This window comes from Danio rerio, chromosome 21 (assembly GCF_049306965.1).
Source record: "Danio rerio strain Tuebingen ecotype United States chromosome 21, GRCz12tu, whole genome shotgun sequence".
NCBI classification, from domain to species: domain Eukaryota; kingdom Metazoa; phylum Chordata; class Actinopteri; order Cypriniformes; family Danionidae; genus Danio; species Danio rerio.
The window spans coordinates 6,281,691-6,304,098 of record NC_133196.1 but is presented as its reverse complement, the minus strand read 5'-3'; the positions used below and the strand labels follow the sequence as shown (position 1 = coordinate 6,304,098).

Below are 22,408 nucleotides of genomic sequence, written 5' to 3'. Positions count from 1 at the left end.
CTGAGTATTTCAGAAACTGCTGATCTACTGGGGTTTTCACACACAACCATCTCTATGGTTTACAGAGAATGGTCTGATAAAGAGAAAATATCCAGTGAGTGGCAGTTCTGTGTGCGCAAATGCCTTGTTGATGTCAGAGGAGAATGGCCAGACTGGTTCCAGCTGATAGCTGATAATAAAGTGGCCAGCGAGTGTATATTAGTATATTAAATTGAAAATTGTACTCATTTTAATATTAAAATAACTCATGTTCTTGAGATTGTTTGTGAAACTTACCGATTTAGAGTCATTGAACTAAAATAAGGAAGTTCCCAGCTTAAATGCGAACATTTGTTTAAAATTAGATGTCTAAACTCTTCTTTCTAACCTTCTTTGACATCCTTATTTGTCACTGACCCATAGAAAAAGAAATATTACAATACTAACATTTTGGTGTAGTTCATCAGCTACTCACTTGAACTTTGGTGACAATTTGAGAGACACATAGCAATTGTGTGTATGTCTGTGTGTTTATGTGTGTGTGTGTGTGCACAGTTCTCTTTCTAGTCCTCTTCATCTGTCTTGTGGCAGCAGGAAATGAGTAGATTTCCCTTAGAACCATGAGATTTAAGGCTCTCTATATTCTATACATGTACACAAACACACACACACACACACACACACCCTCACACACGTAAGTCCATAATCACCATCTAACCTTACAGCACTTCATCTCACTAATAAATGAGTGACAGAAAGAAGGGACGGACTGATATATCCATCACACACACACACACACACACACACACACACACACACACACACACACACACACACACTCCTGCCTCTGGGGAAGAAGGAATAAACATTTCATTTCCCCTGGCCAGCATACAAGAGGTTTTATATGATGTAAGAAAGAGTGAGTGTGTCCAAGGTGGGGTTGGACAGAGATTAGCTGATTATATACCGCTGGCACACTGGAGCGCTGTTTCATTGGCTCTTATGTAAGAGGCGCAGAAGTCTTGTATTCTTTTCAATAAAATGTGAGTATTGAGTTGACTACGTTTTTCTAACGCAACATAGATCTGTTTAAGAGCTGAAATCAAGACATTATAATGCATATAAAACTGCACAAATAAGCTCTGTTACCAAAAGCATAGTGAGCTACCCTGATGATTGGAAATACTCGATATTTGTGCTAGAAACAGTGTTTAAGCACAGCATTTTCAATAAGCATGAAGCATTATATACATTATATTTTTTAACCACTATTGGAATGATTGATTTTTTTTTTCCACTGGTTGCAAACAATTTATATTGGCTGAATTTAAACAAATTAAATATAATAATGTTTAACTTAAATTGTTTGTTAATATTTAGGCCATATTATTCATTCATTGATTTTTCTTCAGCTTACTCCCTTATTTATACACCAACTTATCCAGCACATGTTTTACGCTGCAGATGCCCTTCCAGCAACAACCCAGTTTTGGGGAGGGATGGATGGATAGACGGATGAATGGATGGATATATAGATAGACAGACAGACAGACGCATAGATAGACAGACAGACAGACAGACAGACAGACAGACAGACAGATAGTAGATAGATAGATAGATAGATAGATAGATAGATAGATAGATAGATAGATAGATAGATAGATAGATAGATAGATAGATAGATAGATAGATAGATAGATAGATAGATAGATAGATAGATAGATAGAAAAACAGATAGACAGATAGACAGATAGATAGACAGATAGACAGATAGATAGAAAAACAGATAGACAGATAGACAGATAGATAGAAAAACAGATAGACAGATAGACAGATAGATAGAAAAACAGATAGATAGATAGATAGATAGATAGATAGATAGATAGATAGATAGATAGATAGATAGATAGATAGATAGATAGATAGATAGATAGATAGAAAAACAGATAGATAGATAGATAGATAGATAGATAGATAGATAGATAGATAGATAGATAGATAGATAGATAGATAGATAGATAGATAGATAGATAGATAGATAGATAGATAGATAGATAGATAGATAGATAGATAGATAGATAGATAGATAGATAGATAGATAGAAAAACAGACGGACGGACGGACGGACGGACGGACGGACAGATAGACAGATAGACAGATAGATAGATAGATAGATAGATAGATAGATAGATAGATAGATAGATAAACAGACAGACAGACAGACAGACAGACAGACAGACAGACAGACAGACAGATAGATAGATAGATAGATAGAAAAACAGATAGACAGATAGATAGATAGATAGATAGATAGATAGATAGATAGATAGATAGATAGATAGATAGATAGATAGATAGATAGATAGATAGATAGATAGATAGATAGATAGATAGAAAAACAGATAGATAGATAGATAGATAGATAGATAGATAGATAGATAGATAGATAGATAGATAGATAGATAGATAGATAGATAGATAGATAGATAGATAGATAGATAGATAGATAGATAGATAGATAGATAGATAGATAGATAGATAGATAGAAAAACAGACGGACGGACGGACGGACGGACGGACGGACAGATAGACAGATAGACAGATAGACAGATAGATAGATAGATAGATAGATAGATAGATAGATAGATAGATAGATAGATAGATAGATAAACAGACAGACAGACAGACAGACAGACAGACAGACAGACAGACAGACAGATAGATAGATAGATAGATAGATAGATAGATAGATAGAAAAACAGATAGACAGATAGATAGATAGATAGATAGATAGATAGATAGATAGATAGATAGATAGATAGACATATATATATATATATATATATATATATATATATATATATATATATATATATATATATATATATATATATATATACATATACATATTTACACACACACACACACACACACACACACACACACACACACACACACACACACACACACACACACACACACACACACTTGTGGGGTAATTAGAAGGGGGGCCCTTGGATTTGCTATAGCCCCAGGGCCCAATGTGTTCTTAATCCGGCCCTGGCCGTGTGATGTATAAATGCAGACGATCAGATACGAGTCACTTTTTAAAGATGATGTATGCAGGTCATCACAAAATGATATACAGATACAGTCACAAAATCGGAATTGACCATCAAGATCTGCAGTGTAAATGCAGCCAAGAGTCTGTGAAGTGTGTATAGATTTTCCATTCCATGTGTTGGCGGGTCGTTCACAGTAAATAGTTTAAGAGTGTAACTTGCGCCAAGCATCTGTAATGAGAAGTGATTATAAATCATTGGTCATCAAAAAAAGTTTTTAAAAAAATATTTTAAAATCACACCACAATTACATGTTTTTGTTACCAAATCTTAGCTTTTTATGATTGGATTTTTAAAAAAATCACGTTTTTTTTTCACAATTCTTAACTTATATAGAGTGCGGAGTAAAACTGTGACCTATAACCTTAAGAATTCTTTGTGCGTCTTTTAAATTGTATTATGTATTTCTACAATTGCACCAGATGCTTTCCAGTAACTGCAATGATGCTTACAGCGCACCATAAGAGTATCAAAAGAGGCTGTATGTCAGCGAACTGCAGTGCAGGAAGGAGATGCAGATTTTGCACGGTGATTTAAAAGAAGGCCTTTAGGTTAGTTGAAACTCTCAGTCTGTCCGCTGGCATCAGACGAGCACAGCTGGCCAGTGTGCAGCTAAGAGGAATGTTTACCCATTCCATACATTTACACAGGAAATGAAGTACCTAAGGTCTTCGTACCCAGCAGCACTCATTCATTCAAACAAACAAACACACATGCAGTGTCTCAATTTGCTAACTGACACACTACATAATACAGGTACGAGCAGTTTTTAAAGATTAATAGTACATACTTTTGAGTGTGGAGAGAAAGCACTCCATCATTAAAATTCAGTTGCTTAGATACGAGCTGTCAATCATCTTCTCATCCTCCACATTATAATTTAATTTGTGGTGTGTGCAGAGTGTATGCCTTCCTGCAGAGAAAGCTCCTCATGTGTTTGCATATATATATGCATTCAAAACTTACTCACAATTTTTATTCTGTTGTGCATCCGCCATGTTTGTAGTTTTATGTTGTGCATCTGCCATGTTTATAGTTTGTGCTGTTATGCATCTGCCATATTGGTAGTTTTATTCTGTTGTGTTTTATTCCATTATGCATCTGCCATGTTTGTAGTTTAATTTTGTTGTGTATCTGCCATGTTTCTAGTTATGTTGTTATGTAGGGTCCAGCCAGTTGGTCCAATGACGGTATCCAATGGTGGATGAAGGTTCATTGCATGTTCGGTCTTTCCAGTGCACAATGTTGATTTATATTAACTCATATCTGACTCCAATTTTAGTATAAGGTGGTTTAGAATATTAATATGTTTATCCTCGTTTTATCTGACTCCAATTATAAAACATTGAGAAGGTTATTTTGTTTCCGTTCACATTAATTTAGATTATGATTGAATATTCTCTTCGGTTCATCATTTTATGTTATTCTCGTTCATTGGGATCTCTATAACATCCTGAATCTTGTACCGGCCGAGTATACAATTTCTTAAGCACAAGCATGTCAGTCTTGGTCACTAAACAGGGGCGATTGACCGCTATCCTAAAAAGGCAGAACCCTACTTACTCAGATTAGGATATTTTTTATGCGGTCCCCATAGGTCTGCTACCTCCTAAATCAGACAGAGCTATTTAGTCATATAACGATCATTACTATAGAATTAAGCAGACCAGTCGTACTTAAACTAGTAGTAACTTTGAATAATCACTATACTATCTAAATAGTATTATAAGTTTATCGGGTGAAGGACTATCCCCTTAGATATCCTTTTACAGCCTAAGTATACATGAATAAATGCCAATTTGTTAGTCGGAGCTCTAGAGACATCATGTAACGTGCCGCAATGCTCCGTCTACCGTGTTCTAGTCCGCTACTAACCTGAACAGGGGCTTGTGGTGCTATGAAATTACCACAATCTACTAAAGATAATAACACGAACTCTGTTTGAATCATTCAAAACATAATTTATTAGTCAGGTAAATGTATTATGCCAATTCAATCAGTCAATTCATAAATGATCAATACAAAACATCAAATTATCAAAGATAAATCCAAGATGAAAAAGATGCATTCCTGACTTTGAAATATACATAACATGGGGCAGACCCCATGTTATGGGCTGATCTGGTTAGGCAGAATCGCCCTGAGCTTTTCTTAGGCCTTACCTTAAATAATCCAAGAATTCCCTCAAGGAAGGGGGTGTGAATGTATAACAAAAGGCATTCACACTTAGTGTCACACCCCTCACAGTGGTTCAAAAGATGCCTGAAGTTATATATTTATTGTTCTGATTATGTCTATTTCTGAGAGAATGAGACCATTGTACCAATCGCACTGAGACATTTCAAATGATATCAAACATGATAGTTAAAGTCAGTTTGGTTAATTCTAGAACATTCAAACATTGAAATGACCATATGTGTGAGTTAGGGGGATGAAGCAGACTCAGATGCAAATGCAGCAGGAACTGGTTTTTCCCGCATTCCCCTTGCTGAGTTGTGAAGTTACCAGTCTCTGTTTTCAGCTCATGTTTTGAATTGTCAAAGGCATCAGAATATTTGCAATATTTCAATTCTTACAGTTATGTCTCTCGTTTATAGTTTATTTGGTTGTGCATCTGCCATATTTGTAGTTTTATTCTGTTGTGCATCTGCCATATTTGTTGATTTTATTTTGTTGTGCATCTGCCATGTTTCTAGTTTTTATTTTAATGTTGTATATCTGATATATTTGTAGTTCTTTTTCACCATGCATCAAGCATATTTGTATTTTTGTTGTGCATCAGCCATGTTTGTAGTTTTTGTTTATTGTGCATCAGCCATGTTTGTAGTTTTGTCATGCATCTGCCATGTTTGTAGTTTTATGTTGTGCATCTGTTATGTTTGTAGTTTTTTATTATGCATCTGCCATATTTGTGTTTTTTTTCCTTTGATGTGCATCTTATATATTTGTAGTTTATTTTAGTGCATCTGGCCATATTTATAGTTTTTTTTAATTATACACCTGCCATTTTTTTAGTTTTGTGTTGTGCATTAGTCATGTTGGCAGTTTTTTATTTGTGCATCTGCCATGTTTGTAGTTTTTCTGTTGTGCATCTACCATATCTGTAGAATTTATTTTGTTGTGGATCTGCCATGTTGTAGTTTTTTTATTGTGCATCTGCCGTTTTGTAGTATTTTATGTTGTCTATCAGCCATGTTTGTAGTTTTTTGTACATCTGCTTTGCCTGTAGTTTTTGTGTTGTGTGTCTGCTATATTTATAGTTGTCTGCAGTGTGTCTGCCATGTTTGTAGTTCTTTTGTTGTACATCAGCCATGTTTCTAGCTTCTTTGTTGTACATCTGCCATTTTTGTAGTTTTTCTATTGTGCATCTGCCATATATTTAGCTTTTATTTTACTGTACATCTGCCATCTTTGTAATTTTTTCTATTGTGCATCTGCCATATTCTTAGCTTTTATTTTATTATACATCTTCCATCTTTGTAGTTTTTTTATTGTGCATCTGCCATATACTTAGCTTTTATTTTATTATACATCTTCCATCTTTGTAGTTTTTTTATTGTGCATCTGCCATATACTTAGCTTTTATTTTATTGTGCATCTGCCATTTTTGTTGTTTTTCTATTGTGCATCTGCCATATACTTAGCTTTTATTTTATTGTGCATCTGCCATTTTTGTTGTTTTTCTATTGTGCATCTGCCATATACTTAGCTTTTATTTTATTGTGCATCTGCCATCTTTGTATTTTTTCTATTGTGCATCTGCCATATACTTAGCTTTTATTTTATTGTGCATCTGCCATCTTTGTATTTTTTCTATTGTGCATCTGCCATATACTTAGCTTTTATTTTATTGTACATCAGCCATCTTTGTAGTTTTTCTATTGTGCATCTGCCATATACTTAGCTTTTATTTTATTGTGCATCTGATATATTTGTAGTTTTTTGTTGCACATCTGCCATGTTTGTAATCTTTTGTTTAGTATCTGCCATGTTTGTAGTTTTTTATTGTGCATCTGCCATGTTTGTAGTTTTTTATTGTGCATCTGCCATGTTTGTAGTTTTTATTGTGCAACTGCCATGTTTGTAGTTTTTTTTATTGTGCATCTGCCATGTTTGTAGTTTTTTATTGTGCATCTGCCATGTTTGTAGTTTTTTATTGTGCATCTGCCATGTTTGTGGTTTTTTATTGTGCATCTGCCATGTTTGTAGTTTTTTATTGTGCATCCGCCATGTTTGTAGTTTTTTGTGCATCTGCCATGTTTGTAGTTTTTTATTGTGCATCTGCAGTGTTTGTAGTTTTTTTATTGTGCATCTGCCATGTTTGTAACTTTTAATTGTGGATTGGGCCATGCTTATAGTCGTTTATTGTGCATCTGCCATGTTCCTAGTTTTTATAGTGCATCTGCAATCTTTGTAGTTTTTTTTATTGTGCATCAGCCATGTTTGTAGTTTTTTATAGTGCATCTGCAGTGTTTGTAGTTTTTTTATTGTGCATCTGCCATGTTTGTAACTTTTAATTGTGCATCTGGCCATGCTTATAGTTATTTACTGTGAATCAGCCACGTTTGTAGTTTTTCTTGTGCATCCGCCAGGTTTGTAGTTTTTCCTTGTGCATCCGCCATGTTTGTAGTTTTTTATTTGTGCATCCGCTATGTTTGTAACTTTTAATTGTGCATCTGGCCATGCTTAAAGTCATTTATTGTGCATCTGCCATGTTCCTAGTTTTTATAGTGCATCTGCCATGTTTGTAGTTTTTATTGTGCATCTGCCATGTTTGTAGTTTTTATTGTGCATCTGCAGTGTTTGTAGTTTTTTATTGTGCATCTGCCATGTTTGTAACTTTTAATTGTGCATCTGGCCATGCTTAAAGTCATTTATTGTGCGTCTGCCATGTTCCTAGTTTTTATAGTGCATCTGCCATGTTTGTAGTTTTTATTGTGCATCTGCCATGTTTGTAGTTTTTATTGTGCATCTGCCATGTTTGTAGTTTTTTATTGTGCATCTGCCATGTTTGTATTTTTTTTTATTGTGCATCTACCGTGTTTGTAGTTTTTTTTTATTGTGCATCTGCCATGTTAGTAGTTTTTATTGTGCATCTGCCATGTTTGTAGTTTATTTTGCATCCGCCGTGTTTGTAGTTTTTTATTGTGCATCTGCCATGTTTGTAGATTTTTTATTGTGCATCTGCCATGTTTGTAGTTTTTTATTGTGCATCTGCCATGTTTGTAGTTTTTTTATTGTGCATCTGCCATGTTAGTAGTTTTTATTGTGCATCTGCCATGTTTGTAGTTTTTATTGTGCATCTGCCATGTTTGTAGTTTTTTTATTGTGCATCTGCCATGTTAGTAGTTTTTATTGTGCATCTGCCATGTTTGTAGTTTTTATTGTGCATCTGCCATGTTTGTAGTTTTTTTATTGTGCATCTGCCATGTTAGTAGTTTTTATTGTGCATCTGCCATGTTTGTAGTTTTTATTGTGCATCTGCCATGTTTGTAGTTTATTGTGCATCCGCCGTGTTTCTAGTTTTTTATAGTGCATCTGCCATGTTTGTAGTTTTTTTATTGTGCATCTGCCATGTTTGTAGTTTTTATTGTGCATCTGCCATGTTTGTAGTTTTTATTGTGCATCTGCCATGTTTGTAGTTTTTATTGTGCATCTGCCATGTTAGTAGTTTTTATTGTGCATCTGCCATGTTAGTAGTTTTTATTGTGCATCTGCCATGTTAGTAGTTTTTATTGTGCATCTGCCATGTTTGTAGTTTATTGTGCATCCGCCGTGTTTCTAGTTTTTTATTGTGCATCTGCCATGTTTGTAGTTTTTATTGTGCATTTGCCATGTTTGTAGTTTTTTTTATTGTGCATCTGCCATGTATGTGGTTTTCTTATTGCACATCTGCCATATTTGTAGTTTTATGTTGTGCATCTGCCACATTTGTAGTCTTTGTGCTTGTTTCATTTAATACATGTATGTAGTTCTAATCACATAACATGCAATGTATTGTGGGCAATATTAGCCATTAAGAGTGAGCACATATTCAAATGGAAATATTAACATCCGTGTAATTTTCAAATACTCATTTAAACTATTATAAGTAACACTAATTCTTTTACACTATATAGGATGTATAGGAAGCAAACTGAGTCCCGTCAATAGCAATAGCAATTCGCAATAAAAATGGCAGCATTACGTGCGGTGGCTCCTGTCGTTTTGTTTGCTCATATGCAGATCATATTTTCTTATGGTTTGCCGCAATGTTTCAGGCCCGGACTCAGTGCCATCCTCCTACATTCTGGGCACAACTGGACACACAGCAGGCATGCAAATATTATATTAAATTTGCATACACATTAAAAATGAAGTCTTGTCAAAAAATGCGCATGTGTTTGAGAAAGCTGCATTTAGTGTGCATGTGGGCGAGCATATATGGATTATGAAAAAAGGTGTTTGAGAGCGAGATGCTTGGGCTGTGTAATTATCATAGCTTGTGTTTATGTGTGTGTGTGTGTGTGTTTACGCTAGTTATACTCTGGGGATAATTTTGCTGAAGAAACGTCCCCAGAAAGATGTTAAATATAACCTTCATTTAGGAAAAAGGCTGGAATAAAACCGAAACAAGACTGGATGTTGTGTTTTTATGATGAAGATTGTGATTGGTGCTTAACTGTGCAGAACTTGATGCCAGGCTGTTGTGGCTGATCACTGGGGCGATGTAAAGAAGTTGCTGGAGTGCTGTAAACAAGGAAATGTTGAGTTGTATGAGTTCTTGCAGCAGGAATAGTTACTAATTAGTATATAATAAGGTTTAAGAACAATCATAACTAAATAAAAAAAATAGTTGATTAATGTTTAAGTGTGATTAATTATTTAGAAAATACAACAAAAAATTACAGTATTATACAATATGCAAACAACACTACCTGACAAAAGTCTTGCCGTTGTTCCCAGTTGCAAGGGGCAACAAATAATAACTTGACTCATAGTTGTTCATCAAATTGGCAGAAGGGAGATTTTTCAGATGAATCATCACAAATACTGCAGAAGACCTACTGGAACCCGCATGAAACCCAAGATACTCACAAAAATCAGTCAAGTTTGGTGAAGGAAAAATCATGGTTTGGGGTTACATTCAGTATGGGGGTGTGCGGATCTGCAGAGTGGATGGCAACATCAACAGCCTGAGGTATCAAGACATTTGTGCTGCACATTACATTACAAACCACAGGAGAGGGACAATTCTTCAGCAGAATAGCGCTCCTTCTCATACTTCAGCCTCCACATCAAAGCTTCTAAAAGCAAAAAAGATCAAGGAGCTCAAGGATTGGCCAGCCCAGTCACTAGACATGAACATTATTGAGCATATATATTTTCATCATTAAATATTGTGTAAAAAGTGTAAAAATCTTGTCTCATTCACTTGAACCCAATGTCTCCTCACATTCCTAATAATATCTATAAAAAAAGAGCTCTTACCTTGAAGTTTGAATTTCACTAGTCACATAATTAAATAAAAATGTAACCTTAACCACGACTGGAGCGCTTTAAGTAAACTAAATTATATTATCTCCTAAACCAAAAATATAATAGTGTTAAAAAAATCTACACATACTCTTTCACACACATACACTACGCCCAATTTAGCTTATTCAATTGACCTAACATTCAAACTCCACACAGAAATGCCAACGGACCCAGTTGGGGCTCGAACCAGCAGCCTTCTTGCTGTGTGGGCGATCATGCACCCATTGCGCTACCGTGCCACCAAAATCAAAATTTATAAAAATTTAATAATGAAATTCATTCATTCATTTTTTTGTCAGCTTAGTCCGTTTATTAATCTGGGGTCGCCACAGCGGAATGAACCGCCAACTTATCCAGCAAGTTTTTACTCAGCGGATGCCCTTCCAGCCGCAACCTATCTCTGGGAAACATCCACACACACACACACACACACTACGGACAATTTAGCCAACCCAATTCACCTGTACCGCATATCTTTGGACTGTAGGGGAAACCGGAGCACCCTGAGGAAACCCACGGAGAACATGTAAACTCCACACAGAAACGCCAACTGAGCCGAGGCTCGAACCAGCGACCCAGCAACCTTCTTGCTGTGAGGCGACAGCACTACCTACTGCGCCACTGCTTCGCCTAATAATAAAATTGTAATTGAAATTTTATGTAACAAAGTAAATCAAGATTTCTCTTATCGTGATAATTTACGAGTTAAGGCAAGTCAAAAGCTTCATAATGATCTTTATCGGATGCTACTTTGCGTCTGAATCTTATTTTTTAAGCCAGGTATGTATATGTACGCAGTTTTGATGTGCTAAAACTCACTTCTTGCACAACCCTTTGCTTCGCTTTCTGAGCTTTCTTTTTTCCCTCTGTGTTTTTCATCTCATCCTGCATGCTCTTACTCTATTCTAACCCTCTTCTTCTAGTATGTCAGACATTCCCTGATGATCTCTCTGTCTGTCTCCAGTACTGCTGTTTCCGCTGTGTGATTGTGGCTGCTGTAGTCTGTAAAAAGCAACAGCAAACCATTAGCTGGGCCTCAGAAATCTCTTAAGTACAGACTGAGACAGACAGAAGCAGAGACAGGAATGAGCGGGTGGGGGGTGAAGACAGAGAAAGTTCACCTCATGCGCAGCTCATTGGCTTGTTTGGCATGAAAAAGCAGCGATTGTCATTTAAACAGTGGAATGTGAACAAACACACACACACACAGGAACACACAGACGCACTCACACATAAATGTACACACACATGCACAGACATATACACACACTCACAATGATAGATGTACACACACACAAAAACAAACATGCACACAGATATAGACACACACACACACATGGCATCAGGAACAAACTCATGAACTCATGGTCACGCAAACACACATACGCACGGTCACACACCTACTTACACACACACGATCATGCACATACAGTCAGGCATGCACTAACGCACGCAATTTACCCACACACACTTAAAGCACTCAAATGCATGCACTTATACACTCAAGCAGACGTGCACTCACGCAAAAGCAATTAAACGCACGTGCTTACACCCATGCATTCACACACACGCATACACTCACTCACACACACATGCACTCACTGACATGCATTCAAATGCACACACTTACACCCACACAGACATGTTCTCACTCACACACATGCACTTGCATACACACACACGTTGCACATAAAAGATAATGATGGAGTCTGACCTTTAGGTATACATGCTGAACGGATTATCCAAGCATTCAAATAATTTATTATATTATTATATAAATACAACATGCACTAACTGGCCACTTTATAAGGTACACCTGTCCAAGTGCTTGGTAACACAAATTTCTAATCAGCCAATCACATGGCAGCAACACAATGCATTTAGGCATGTAGACACAAGACGATCTGCTGCAGTTTAAACTGAGCATCAGAATGGGGATGAAAGATGATTTAAGTGGCTTTAACCGTGACATAGTTGTTGGTACAAGACAGGCTGATCTGAGTATTTCAGAAACTGCTGATCTACTGGGATTCATGCACAACCATCTCTAGGGTTTACTGAGAATGGTCTGAAAAAGAGAAAATATCCAGTGAGCGGCAGTTCTGTGGGCGCAAATGCCTTGTTGATGCCAGAGGAGAATGGCCAGACTGGTTCCAGCTGATAGAAAGGCAACAGTAACTCAAATAACCACTCGCTACAACCGAGGTCTGCAGAAGAGCATCTCAGAACACACAACACGTCCAACCTTGAAGCGGATGGGCAACAGCAGCAGAAGACCACACGACTGCCACTCCTGTCAGCTAAGAACGGGAAACTGAGGCTACAACTCACACAGGCTAAGCAAAATTAGACAATAGAAGATTGGAAAAACATTACCTGGTCTGATGAGTCTCCATTTCTGCTGCGACATTTGGATGGTAGGGTCAGAATTTGCCGACATCAAGATGAAAACATGGGTCCATCCTGCCCTGTATCAACGGCTCAGGCTGATGGTGGTGGTGTAAGAGTGTGGGGGTATTTTCTTGGCACATTTTGGGCCCATTAGTACCAATTGAGCATCATGTCAACGCCACAGCCTACCTGAGGATTGTTGCTGACCATGTCCATCCTTTTATGACCACAGTGTACTCATCTTCTGATGGTTCCTTCTAGCAGGTTAACGCGTCATGTCAAAACACAAACCATCTCAGACTGGTTTCTTGAACATGACAATGAGTTCACTGTACTCAAATGGCCTCCACAGTCACCAGATCTCAAATGCAATAAAGCACATTTGGGATGTGGTAGAACGGGAAATTTGCATCATGGATGTAAAGCCGACAAATCTGCAAATCATGTCAATATAGAGCAAAATCTCTGAGGAATATTTCCAGTATATTATCAAATCTATGCCGCGAAAGATTATGGCAGTTCTGAACGCAAAAGGGGTCCAACTCGGTACTAGTAAGGTGTACCTAATAAAGTGGCCGGTGAGTACATTTAAATTTATAAAACAATTTGAAATGAGCACATTAAAGATTTTAGTAAATCGTAATAATGCATATACTTAAATAAAATGATAATAACAAGAATAGCATAAAAGAACAAAAGCACTACAATAAATAAAATAAAAACTAACTAACAATGAATTTCTAAAAATAACAAAATGAGCACACATGTAAAAAATGACAGTCTTTACTTTAACTAAATAAAATAAAATAAATAAGCTGTCCATTTATATTAGTTTAGTTGAAATAGTTAAATTAATGCTACTTTCATTCACTTACTTTCGGCTTAGTCCTTTTCTTCCCAACTGGGGTTCGCAACAGTGATTAGTTAACTTACTTTTTTAAAATACAAAAAAATTAGCAAACGCATACATTTTTAGTGACTACATAAGTAAATAGATAGCTAACTTAAAAATCATGTTAATTCAGTGTTATTCACAGTTATAATGTAGAATAATAATTAAAAATGAGAATAATTATGGGTGGCATGGTGGCTCAGTGGTAAGCAAGGAGGTCGCTGGTTTGAGTCCCGGCTAGGATAGTTGGCATTTCTGTGTGCAGTTTGCATGTTCTCCCCATGTTGGTGTGGGTTTCCTCCGGGTGCTCCGTTTTCCCTCAAAGTCCAAACACATGCACTATAGGTGAACTGAATAAACTAAATTGGCTGTAGTGTAGAAATGTGAATATGGAAGTGTATGGGTGTTTCCCAGTACTGGGTTGCAGCTGGAAGGGCATCCGCTATGTAAAACATATGCTGGATAAATTGGAGGTTCATTCTGCTGTGGAATCAATGAAGGATTAAAGACATGCAGACTCATTTGAATTAATCTCCAAAACAAATCTCTTCCATGCTTTTAGAGTTCTGAATGAAAATGTTTATGCGAGGGATGTTTGGTTTTAGCATGTTTCACGAGAGGAGTCTGAGTTGTGATTGACACCTAAATGAACTCGGTAATAAACAATATTAAGACAATAAGACGCATGTGTGTAATGCACAGATTTCTAGTGTCTTCAAAATGACTGTAGTGACTGTTGCAGGATGGTAATTGCTTACAGATATGTTTGACGTCGAATGAGACCAAAGACAATCACACAAACTCTCACTTCAAATTCACTAAATCTGTGCACCAGATTCTGTCATTTTCACTGCCAAGAGCCACTAATACAATAAAGCTGAATCACAAATATATATACAGAAACACTGAGCTCCAAAACCCCACAGATCAATCATAATAATGTTAACATTCTCTCATCATTTACTCACCATCATGTCCGTCCAATCTAACACTACATTTAAATGTATTCGGTTCATTATATTCTGAAAATATATATCACCATTTACTTTAGCTCTCCTTCATATTTCTGCATAATCAAACTTGCATAACCAAAATCCTTATTTATTTCACTCTTTTATAAGGGCTTAAAATGATATGGTAAAACTGACTAAATTTTTACTGTTACAAATGCCAATTTAGTTTGGACCAATCAAAACCAACTAATTTGGTTATATTTTTGGACACTGCTACTGAACGTTTTTAAAAATTACATACATACAAAAAAATACAAAAAATACAAAATACAAAATACATACACACACACATACATACACATACACACACACATATATATATATATATATATATATATATATATATATATATATATATATATATATATATATATATATATATATATATATACACACACACACACACACACACACACACACACACACATAACGATTAAAAATAATAATAATGAATAATAATAATTTTTTACATCAAATTAATGCTATATATATATATATATATATATATATATATATATATATATATATAGATATATATACACACATATACATATATATATATATATATACATACATACATATATATACACACAAATATATATATATGCACATATACATATATATACATATATATATATATATATATATATATATATATATATATATACACACACATACATACACATATATATATATATATGTGCGTGTATGTATATATATATATATATATATATATATATATAGCATTACTTTGATGCATGTAAAAAATTATTATAATTCATTATTGTTAATGATATTGTATGTGTGATATTTACTATTATTATAGTGCTACAATATAGTTGAAATGTATTTCAGTTCTAATTAAAACTGTGCATTTTGCTTTGGTACAGTATATTTATTAGTTTATATATTAGGTTTTATATATAGCTTCTTTTTTGCAATCTCTGTAATTTTATACTTAAACTTTGTTATTTTTACATTTTTTTTTTTACTTGAGCCAAGGCAATATTGCTTTTTCAAGTATGCTCTTAACATTTTTCATTTATATTGCATTTTATTTCAGATTTATTTCAGCTTTAGTTTCAGTTTAAATGACTGTTTAAATAGATTATTACTTTAAATAACACTTATAAAAATTTAACCATTTTATTTATAACAAATAATGTGTATATATAAGCAAAATCACACTTGTAGTAGTGTGATATGGCTGTATATCGGTACTGCTGGCGGGTGTGTGTTGGCTCGAGTGCCTTAGTGTCCCAACAGTTATGATATACAGCCATATCACACTGCTACGAGTGTGATATTGCATTTATATAACAGTTTAACGGCATAATCGTGTATATGAAAAAGAACTTTCTTCCGCCACTTATTCACATCCGCAGCTGACTGTCAGAACAGCAAAAGCCGCTGCTACTTCACAAATGTCACTTTAGAACTAGCATTTGAATGATTCTCTAGCGTAATGTCTAAAGTGATGACAAAACAGTTGATTTTTCTCACATTTTAAGATTATCATGCTGCGTTCACACCAGACGTGGCACGCGCGTCAATCGCGAGTGATTTACATGTTAAATCAATGCAAACACGCGAATAGACATCCTGCGGCGCGATACACGCGAATGGCACGGCGCGAATGACGAGAATTGCGCATGGCGCATATGGCGTGGCGCGAATTGAGCGTTTTGCGCGTTTGACGCGCTTAATGTGCATTTCGCGCGAATCACTCGCGTTCGAATATCTGAACTTCAGCGGACATTCGCGCCACGTTAACCAATCAGGAGCTTGCTCTTGTGGGGGTGTGATTGTGACGTATCGCCTGTTGTCGGTGTCCCAGGGGAAATTCCCCAGCAGACACCGACAAGAAGTTCATCAAACTCGGCTTAGCTCAGTCAGAAGCACCGCTGAAAACCTCCATCAGCCAGGTTCAGTGTCAGAAGAAGTCTATGAGCTTAAAGAGCTGGATGCACCTTTGAAAGGATGTAGTGGACTCAAACACGGTCCTAAACGTATCGACGCAGTTTATCATCCTTCATAAAGCACATAAACACTGTTATTTTCTTCATAAAATCCATGTTAGCCCTTTAGCTATGAAGCTAGAGTCACGGGGCAGACAGAAGCCCTGCCCATCACGTGAATCTGCGTCTGTTCTGAAGTGAATTTGACACACGAATGAAGCGGGGTTTGACGCGTGAATGAAGCAGGGTTTGACATGCGAATGAAGCGAGTAACCTCAAATGTTCACGCGACTATTTACGTGCGAATAGCGCGATTTATCCGCGCGTTCCGCGTCTGGTGTGAACACAGCATAAGGCTGAATGGCATGAAATGCCATCGGCCTATAGAGATTTCTCAGTATTTCATTTAAATGTCTGTGTATAGTAGTTAACATTTGAAGTGGATCAAAAATATTTTTCAAAATTGTTCGAAGACAAGAATTAGTGTTGTTCAATACTTTGATAAAATATTTTGATCCAGTTCAAATGTTGACTACTGTGTGTGTGTGTGTGTGTGTGTGTGTGTGTGTGTGTGTGTGTGTTTTAAAATTTTCCATCTCTACGTACCTTGTAAAAACGGATTTATTTTCTCCATATTGAAGTGTTTTACAGAAAAATATTACTTCAATTTTCATGCTGATTTAGTGTTTACATGCAGTTTCTGTCACTAATTAAAATAAATAGTGTTTTTGACTGAAAACCCTTTCTGCACCAGTGTACCTGAATGTGTTCTGCAGCTGTATGTCCTCTAATGTTTCAATCTTAAGTCTCTCTCTCTCTCTCTCTCTCTCTCTCTCTCAGGCAGGTGAATGATGTCTCAGTGGTTTGCCCACAGCTCCACAATCTCTGAAATCTTCTGGCTGAAAGGTGAAAATAAGAGACGTGTTATTTCTATAAGGACTCACAATGACAGCTGAATCAGTGGCTCTCACACACCTCTCCTCTCTCAAGACAAATAATCAACATTAACACAGGCTGTGAATGCCGAGTAGCTGCTACTGCCCCTGCTGGACACAAAGCGCAAGTGCATGGAGTGTTTTATATAAAGGTGAATGAGTTCAGGAGAAAAGTGTTCAGGCAGATTTAAACCTTAACAAACGCCTTCTACACCTTATGTCTTCATTGTTCTTAAAAGTATGTTGACAGTAGCATGGTACAGTGATAATATCGCATGTATGGTAATGCTGTGGTACCATGGACCTGAATGACTAACATATTTGTGCATGGTATTTATTTAGATGGTACTCCAACATTCTTGAAAAGTACCTTAATGCAACAGAATAAGCTGAGATGACATTTTCAAGAGATAAAATGTATGAATGAATGAATAAACAAATGAATAAAATAAAATAATTTAAATACATTTTATATTTGACGCTAGTTTTTTTATTTTATGAATAAACTAAAATCGTACCTTGTTCAATAAAATGTAATTAAATTAAATTAAAAATAAATAAATAAATAAAATAATAAAATACCATGTAAAAATGAACAAATGTTGGTATGGCATATGTAGAAAACAAACCCTAAAAAAATTACAATGGTGCATATCCATAACAAAGTATTTATGATTATAATAGCATTATGTTTATAATAAATAAATTTTTATATAATTAAATAAAATGTTATAAAATAAAATCATAAAAAGCCATGCAAAAAATGAACAAATAAAAAAACAAATAAAAACAAACCCTATAAAATTAAAATAATGCATATCCAAAACAAAGCTTAGCATATATAATTACAATAGCATTATGTCTCTAAGAAATAGGCCTACATTTACAATTAATTTATTGATTTAAGAATGTATTAATGTGACTGAATCATTTAAAGTCATGTGTAAAACTAGAGCCCCAAATTGTTTGTAATTTTTTTTCATACATGCAGGTGGTTGTTGTTTACAAATGAAATCATATTATGCATATTAAAATGAAGGCAACTTCTTGATTAATGTGTCTTAACTCATCATTAGCTCATAATAAAGTAAGATTTCCATCGTTTACTTAAAAAAAACAAACTGCTTGTTCAAACTACTTATTTAAAATGAACTGAAACAACACAATTCGTAAGATTTTTTGAGGACTTTTTATGTTCGATCCACTTAAATTTGTTAGCTTAATCGATTGGTGTTAGTACAATATGAATGAATTGTGTGGAACTCTTGTTTTTTTTTACAGTGCATGATCATGTATGTACTGTTATGGTAAAGTGCTGCTCCTTAAAATATAGACTTTTCAAATGTCTGTATTTTTAGGCCTCCAAAATGCTGCTGTTGTCATGCTAATGAGACACAAGAGTTTTCCATTTTGAGTTGAAAGCACTGTCATAAAAACATCCCTTTAGCAAGCAGCTACAGCACTGGCAAAACATAATGTTCCACTGTAAATTAAATACATTTTGAAAAGTATTACCATGGTACATGCTCCAAAAAACAAAAACAAGATTTCACCAAGTCAAATTTAAGACATTTTTAAGAACATTACGAATGAAAATTAAGACTTATACAGGGTTATTTCATTATGTTTTAATGCCATATCAGCAGCATTGGCTATATGCATGGCAAAACCTATACTAAATATTCAATATTATATAGAATCACATCAGTTTACAAAAAAAACTAAAAAACATACAAATAGCAACAACGCTGAAAGAGTCATATACAATCCTTTAGTTTGGGTAAAGATAAACATTCAAAAATTCCTCCAGAAGACAGGTTTCAAACATTTCCCTTAAAGGTGCAGTAAGTTTGACACCCAGTGGTTAAAGTAGGTATTGCATGGATCAAAACAAACGCAAGCGCAGGTTGCCACATTGAGGAACAAAAGGAGAGAGTCTGACGATCCAGCCTAAAGGCACGCAATAGTAGGAAATTTTTCAAATTAAAGCAGTTTTTGTTCTAACAAACACCTCGAATTGATGTATTATAAATTATATATATATATTATATTTTTTTGCAGCTGAACAACACTGACAATGACCCCCTCATGTGCTTTATTTAGTGTTAAACGCTAATAATGTAAGTTTGAATGCCAATTTACATTGAATAAACAGTTTGAAATTGAACTTTAGAACTGTGAAATAATATAAACCAACACATATCAGTGATTCAACATCTATATTTAATAATATTAAAGAGGATTAATATGTATTAATTAGATTATAAACCTTACCTTTGTGCTGGAGTGCAGTGAGTGCTTCTAATTGGCTGCATTTAAATGGCTGTATTTAAAATTCTGTCATGTTTTGTCTGGTGCAAACAGCCAAATTGCTTATCACTGCAAATCTCGTCATATAGCGTGTTGTTAGGACGCTGGGTTACAATGTAACCTGCTCACCTAATGCCTTTGTTTGTAATATTCATATTATTTGCTAATTAATAACCTTATGTGGAACTCTGAATCTGCGTCTTATTTCGGAGTCTGCTACTGTCCACCGGAGGTCATGAGCCTTTTCTGGCAAGGCAACCCGGGGTACTGAAATATAATTGCCTAAAGTGGCAGTGGGTAGGTTAAAAGAACCAAAACAAACAGATGTTTCAGCACGCAACGCACATTTTCAAAGCAGAATATCTGACTTCAGCATTGTTTTTCAGATAAACAAGAATGTTCACTTAGCATGATTCCTAAATATCTGCAAACATTTTATGGTATTTTTCTTCCCCTTTCAATAAATAAGAGTGTGTTAGTCTTGAGTGTCCGATTCTACATCTCGTATATACAACCTGATCATGTTTTCAAAATGGTAATTTTACTTATACGGGGCTAAAGGATAAGGATTTTTTTTCTAATGAAACCCGAAACTTAGTTATTTCTTAGCCACGTTTTAAATTATGTGTCAAAATAAAAAAAAACTCTTGCATGCATACACGTTAAAAAACTATAATATACTCAAAAATAATTTTTAAAAAACTTTTCTACTTTTTTAAAATGAGTTGAAACAAAATTCTTGAGATTCTTTGGGACAACTTAAATGTTTTATGTTCAATCCACTTAAATTTGTTAAAACAAATTAGTTAACTTAATTGTTTTGTGTTGGGACAACATGAAGGAATTGTGTGGAACCCAGCGTTTTTACACACTCAAAAATTGATGGTTGCTGTTTGTTCAAACTACTTATTTAAAATGAGCTGAAAGAACACAATTCTTGAGTTTGTTTAGGGGACAACTTGATTGTTTTATGTTCAATCCACTTAAATTTGTAAAAAACTAAATTAACTTAATTCCTTCATGTTGCCTCGACACAAATCGATTGTGTGAAATCCAGCTTTTTAACAGTCTATTTTAATAATACATGGAGAAATTTCAACTGATCGTATTGTAAGGAAGATAATTAAATAGAATTAATAAGTAAAGGATTTATTGGATTGTTGGTGGTTGAATGTCCTGATTAGCTTCACATAGAAATTTAAGACAATTTAAGACATTTTAAGGCCCAAGATTTAGTTTTTGAAATTTAAGACATTTTAAGATATCTTTTTGGCCAAAAACATGGCAGCTGGATGGTACTTTGTGGTGCTTTCTTTCTGTTTTACTGCATTACTGTATTTTTATCTGTGGTCTTTGGGCAGAACCGTGTCAGGTGCTACTAGGAAAAATAAACTCTGCAATATGAACTAGTCCTCCCACAAACTCTGGATCAGCTTTCATACATTAAATCAAACCTCGAAAATACCCCTCCTGTTACGCGCTGGCAGCGGCTCTGAGAGAGAAAGAGAGGAGCAGAGCTGGAGAGGAGGAGGAGGCGTAATTGTAGGCTGTGAGATGTATATTTTGCTGGGTGCGCATGTAGTAATTATGTTTATATATACGCATGTCTCCTCTGTACTCCTGCTATATTACTGACCGCTCGCTCCCGCCTCCAGATGACCATCGCTACGGAAACAACCACACGCTTCCCTTTAAAACCCTAATGACAGACTACTGCCACAAAGAGAGAGAGAGAGAGAGAGAGAGAGAGAGAGAGAGAGAGAGAGAGAGAGAGAAAGAGAGAGAGAGAGAAAGAGATAACATAAAAATATTACAAACCATCTGAATTAATCTAAAGTTATTGTATTTGATTTAATTATTAATATATTATATACAGTTGAAGTCAGAATTATTAGCCCCCCTGAATTATTTTTCCCCAATTTCTGTTTAACGGAGAGATTTTTTTCAACACATTTCTAATCATAATAGTTTAAATAACTCATTTCTAATAACTGATTTATTTTATCTTTGCCATGAGGACAGTAAATAATATTTGACTAGATATTTTTCAAGACACTTCTATACAGCTTAAAGTGACATTTAAAGGCTTAACTAGGTTAATTAGGTTAACTAAGCAGGTTAAGGTGATTAGGCAAGTTATTGTATAATGATGGTTTGTTCTGTAGGCTGTCGAAAAAAAAAATTTGCTTAATTTTGACCTTAAAATGGCTTTTAAAAAATGTAAAACTGCTTTTATTCTAGCCGAAATAAAAAATAAGATTTTCCAGAAGATAAAATATTATCAGACATA

At 35.1% G+C, this 22,408-nt stretch overlaps 1 protein-coding gene across 1 annotated transcript in view; it reads right to left on the bottom strand.

The window, feature by feature from the left end:
* The window catches only part of col27a1a (collagen, type XXVII, alpha 1a), a 228,928-nt gene that overhangs the window by 191,842 nt on the left and 14,678 nt on the right, over positions 1 to 22,408 (bottom strand). The window contains exon 2 of the mRNA XM_073934154.1: positions 17,633 to 17,772. The gene's annotated coding sequence lies outside the window, so the exon portion shown is untranslated. The remainder of the gene's footprint in view (positions 1 to 17,632; positions 17,773 to 22,408) is intronic.